Source organism: Physeter macrocephalus, chromosome 16, assembly GCF_002837175.3.
Source record: "Physeter macrocephalus isolate SW-GA chromosome 16, ASM283717v5, whole genome shotgun sequence".
Taxonomy (NCBI): Eukaryota; Metazoa; Chordata; class Mammalia; order Artiodactyla; family Physeteridae; genus Physeter; species Physeter macrocephalus.
This window is the reverse complement of record NC_041229.1, coordinates 101227817-101233358: the sequence shown is the minus strand read 5'-3', so window position 1 is coordinate 101233358 and position 5542 is coordinate 101227817. Positions and strand designations below refer to the sequence as shown.

Here is a 5542-nt window from a genome sequence, read left to right as displayed (position 1 = left end):
TGCCACCAGGGAAGCCCTGTGGTTAGGATTTTTAAAACAAAACTGGAGAGGTTTTATATACGTCAAGGTGAAGTTTGGTGGAAATAATGCAAGTTTCATTACCCATGAAATAAGTGAATGCTGGACATTTTTTCCTTTGAATAATAAGGTAAAAAGAGGATGTTGCACAAGCGAAGAATGTAATAGATTAAGTGAAATATGTGCATGTGTGTGTAAATATATATTTGCTAGAATGGTGCAAAAAGGCTGGGGTGTCAAGTAATGGGAAATGAGATAAACAAGGTGAAACAATTGGTGGAGGGTGTTAACATCTATTAAGTGCTTTCCATGACACCTTCCAGGCACTGTACTAAGTGCTTTATATATGTTACCTCAATTCAAAAAATAGTAGTTTTTATGGTTACCATCCCCTTTTTACAGATAAAACTGAGTTTTATATAAGTTACTTATCCAAGGATACATAGCTAGTGTGGCAGAGCTGTTATTCAAATCCAGTCTCTACTTTTGACCCTGTTAAGAAAAATTATCCAAAACTTGGAAATAGGCAAAAGTTATTACTAGGTGTCCTTTTGATGTAAAGCAGGCCCACCTAGCTTGGGGATTATCTGGTTTTCCAGGGGGTGTGCACCTTTGTTTGATGTCCTTTTTACTATTGCTTTGGGTATTTTACAGTTTGATAAGTTTGCCTTGTAAGACATTAGGTGATTTTATATCTATGTATTAGAATGCAAATTCATATCATTCTTGCCTGGACTCTTGACTGATGATACTCTTTTTCTAGAATTCTCTATTGAACCAGTTTTAAATCTTATTCATTCTCTTATTAATTAATAGGTTGAATAAAATCTTTGACATGTGTTTACTTTATATTTTTATGAGTCATGTTTTCATTTTTAAAAATTATACTTTAACAACCCCTGTGGTACACTCTCTTTTGTTGATCCATTTATTTATTCATTCAAAAAATATTTATTGAGAGTCAGAATTTAAACTCAGGAAGTCTGACTCCCGAATTGGAGCTTTAGACAGTGTGCTAGTGTGGTTCTAACACCATGCCTTCCTCTGGCTAGCATCGTATCTTGCTTCCTCTTTCCAGCAAATGTCTTTTGCCTTTAAAGAGCTGTCTATACCTGCATTACCTGGGAGCCTGTTAGAAATGCTAATCTCAGGTCTTTTCACAGGCTAAATGAATTAGCATTTGCATTTACACAAGATCCCCAGGTGATCTGTATGCAAGCTAAAGTTTAAGAAGCACTTGTTCACACAGTGCTGCCCACTTCTTTCTCAAGACACTTTTCAGTCATCCTACTTGATCTCTCAGCAGCACCTTACCCTATTGACCCATTTCCTATGTCTTAAAACACTGTTTCCACAGTTCTTGGGACACTGCCCTCTCCTAGCGTTCCTCTTATGTTTCTGCTAACTTCTTCCTGATCCTTTGAGGTACATCTTCTGGCCCATTCCTCAAACATTACTGTTCCTCCAGTTATGTACTAGGCCCAGCTTTTTACTTACTCCGCCTGGGCCACCTTATCCACCCCCATGATTTTAATGACCACTGTTATGCCTGTAGCTCCAGCCCACTATCTTTTTCCTGAGCTTCAGAGCTGTGCATCCAGTTGCCTTCTAGATGAACATTGTCACTTGGATGGTCCACAGACTTCTTAACTTTTCCAAAATGAATTCAACCTGCTTCTCCTATTTCACTCAACTGTCCAAGCTCCCCCACTGCCACTATCCTAATTGAGGCCTTTGACCCCAAGATTTTTACAACAGACTTAATCTGACTCCCTGACCCTGGTTTCCTTTCTTTAGTCCATTCTCCATCTTGAAGCTGGAGTGATCTTTCTAAATAAAAAATTTGGTTCAGTCTCATGTCTCAGTTCCTAACTCTTCCGTGCCCCTCCATAGTCTTTAGGGTATCGTCTAGATCATCATTGTAGCCATTGAGACCCCTTTGCCCCTTTCCTTACTGCCACTCCCTCCCCAAGACAGATCCGCTCTGTCTGCCCACCATAAACTCCCTGAGTTTAGAGATCATGTCTGTGTAAATCATCATTGTATCCCTATTGCCTAGCACAGTAGAGGACACAAAGTAGGACTCAATATATACTAATTTATCCCTATAATTTTTTTTTTTTTTTTTTGCGGTACGCGGTCCTGTCACCGCCGTGGCCCCTCCCGTTGCGGAGCACAGGCTCCAGACGCGCAGGCCCAGCGGCCATGGCTCACGGGCCCAGCCGCTCCGCGGCATGTGGGATCTTCCCGGACCGGGGCACGAACCTGCGTCCCCTGCATCGGCAGGCGGACTCCCAACCACTGCGCCACCAGGGAAGCCCACCCTATAAATTTTTGAATGATCTTTTTCTAGCCCCAATTCATTGGTAACCCTTCTTATCAAATGAGGTGCTTAGAGAGGTCTGGTGATTTTGCCCAGAGAGCAACCCTGCCCCCACCTGGCAGCAAGAGGCACTGCCTCACTTAATGGATGAGGAGGTAAGCAAATAACCAGTTCTTTGCCCGGAACTGGGAGATAAGACAGTAACTTAAGTTGTTTGATAACGGAATTTCCTGGTCTCTGGGGAAGATGAGGATGTTGATGATTGTAAGGACATGCTTACAAGCTGTGTTTGTGGACCTGAGTGAGGAAAGTTTGGGACAGGAAGAGATGATGGGGAGTTAATACAGATAATATCAATTCTAAGCCTTTTGGCTAAGATGAAGTGTGGTATCTGTTCTTATCAGTTTAATATCTGTGTCCTTTACCTGAGGACAGCGTATTACATTGAGTTTTGGAACAAGGAGATAGAATAAGAGCTTGTTTTGTCAGCTCCCTGCATCAACCTGGCATTGCAGTACTTCTAGGAATAGTGTACTCCTTTGGGGATATTTAGTTGTTAAACAAGAGATTTGTTAGCTATAACTTTGGTGAAATTATGTTTCCCTTAGAAAGAATAAGCATGATAAACTATGGCAACGGGATTCATTAGTAAAGGATTTGGTTATGGACTTGTAAGAGGTACTATAAATCATATGAAGTAGTCCAGAACTAGGCTAACAAGCATATCTGTTAATTCAACAACGAGTAATTACTTTATGTAATGGCAGAATATAGCAGTGGTCACCAAACTTTTTTCATTGCTCCCCATCAGTTAAGAAAAAAACTAGAGGGAATTCCCTGGCAGTCCGGTGGTTGGGACTCTGCGCTTTTGCTGCTGAGGGCCTGGGTTCAGTCCCTGCTCCGGCAACTAGGATCCCACAAGCTTCGCAGCGCAGCCAAAAAAACCCCCCCAAAACAAAAAAAACTAGAACACCCTAATGTATGAAGATTTTTTAGGGTAAATGATATTTTATGTACATTATCAATTATTTGAAAAGGTAGACAGTTTTTCAAAGGATGAAATATAAATAGAAGTTCACATGTTTTCTTTATAAATCATTGTATTGGCTAAGAGAATGCCTGAAATTAGAATCCTGGGTTCATCTTATGCTTTCTGATGAAGGCCGAGTCATTTTGTCTGTTTGGTGGTTTAGTGCTTCTTTCATGGTGGATTCTTTTTGGTGGACCTTAATGTGTGATGCAAAAATCTTCTGCTTTGTGCACTCTCCCATATGTCCATCACGATTCTGTGCTCCAGACCTCATTGCCTTTGATCTTCTAGCCCTTTTCCTTCCGGTCCTCTAATCAGATGGCTAGGCCATTGGCCATTGACCTAGAATGTGTATATATTCTCACCTTGGGCTATTTCTCCTTCTACACAAGGTGGATCATCAGGTGTATAGCTGGCAGATTTTCTGTCTCCACTGTCTTTGAAGACCACTTCTGAGTGTGACTGTCATCCATTTTCAGTTGGCACTCATAAGTTAACCCATCTGTAAATCATGCTTGGGCTTTTCCTTCCTCCCTTAGCAGGTTATACAAGACATTCCTTATGGCTATGGGTTCTTTTGCACAAGGGGTGGGGATGCTTTTAGATGTATGGTGGATAGCAAGAGGTCTGGGCTACCTGCTCATGCAGTTTGCTTATGTCCTCTGGTTCTGCTTAGTCTTGATTCTGGAGGTACCATTTCCATGGTACCTCCAGAATACCTGCTGCTGGTCTGGTCTGACTGTTTGACTTAACAGGTCCAACTTATAATGGCAGCAGTTCTGACATAACTCATAACTCATAATGGGAGCAAGTCTGACAACCGACTCATAATGGGAGCATTTCATGGTTACTTAGTGTTTCATTATGAAGTATTCCAATAACAGGCTAAGAGATTTTTCTCAAAAGGCATGTATTTCTCTGCTATGGACAGCCTGGCCTTACTCTAGAATTTCAAGCCCCTGCTTTGCCCATTGGGGCTTGCCATAGGCTCCACACTGCATGTTTTTCCACTCTCTTAGGTCTCTTGGATGTTATGGCCTAAGTGGCAGGGCTTCGTGCATTGCAGCTTGGACCTGTTGCAGAGCCCTTTCCTACTCTGGGTTGCACTCAAAGTTGGCAACTTACCATATCATCTGGTGTATAGGTGGGAGCTTTATTTCTAGGAGTGGGTAAGATAGGCACCATCCACACATCCTTTCTGTCTTTTATGGTGGCACAAATCTCTGTCCCTCTCCCCTTACTCCCTAGGATATGGTAATTTCTTTTTATTTACTATCATGGCTGAAGAGTGGGGGAGTTTCAGAGATTTCTAGATTGCCTTTCCCACTATGATAGCTCTTCTCTCTTAGGCTAAGGACCCAAAGTAGAGGTTATACCAACTCATGAGTATATTAGTTCCACTAAACACTTGGGGACTGAAGAAATTACCTCTTCTGATGGGAATCATGATGATGCTTTGGGTCTCTAGGCATCAGTGTCAGCTCAGATCCTGTGTCTAAAATGCTGAAAATATTTGCACATTCTCCTTTTCCAAATGTATAGTCATCTCAATAGATGATGAGTTCCCTTTTGGGAAGAACTGGGAGAATCATTATAGTTTCATGATCCTTCCCCTAGGGACTTGGTTATCTCTTCAGTAACTGAGTTTTGGATGTGAAAATTGGCTCAGATCCAGGAACTAAGGAGGAGATTTTGACACCATTTATTTATTTATTTTATTTAAAAAATTATTTTATTTATTTATTTACACAGTAGGTTCTTATAGTTATCTATTTTAGACATAGTGTGTGTAAGTCAATCCCAATCTCCCAATTCATCCAACCACCACCACTCCCCCCGCCACTTTCCCCCCTTGGTGTCCATACGTTTGTTCTCTACATCTGTGTCTCAACTTCTGCCCTGCAAACCGGTTCATCTCTACCATTTTTCTAGGTTCCACATATATGCGTTAATATATGATATTTGTTTTTCTCTTTCTGACTTACTTCACTCTGTATGACAGTCTCTAGATCCATCCACATCTCTACAAATGACCCAATTTCATTCCTTTTTATGGCTGAGTAATATTCCATTGTATATATGTACCACATCTTTCTCCATTCATCTGTCAATGGGCATTTACGTTGCTTCCATGACCTGGCTATTGTAAATAGTGCTGCAATGAACATTGG

At 41.2% G+C, this 5542-nt stretch overlaps 1 non-coding gene across 1 annotated transcript; it reads left to right on the top strand.

Annotated features, from left to right (window-relative positions):
* Positions 1-2693: 2693 nt before the first annotated feature.
* LOC112067475 (U2 spliceosomal RNA) lies at positions 2694-2881 on the top strand. Its single transcript, XR_002893294.1, has one exon. It is a non-coding gene; the product is annotated as a U2 spliceosomal RNA (small nuclear RNA).
* Positions 2882-5542: the final 2661 nt, after the last annotated feature.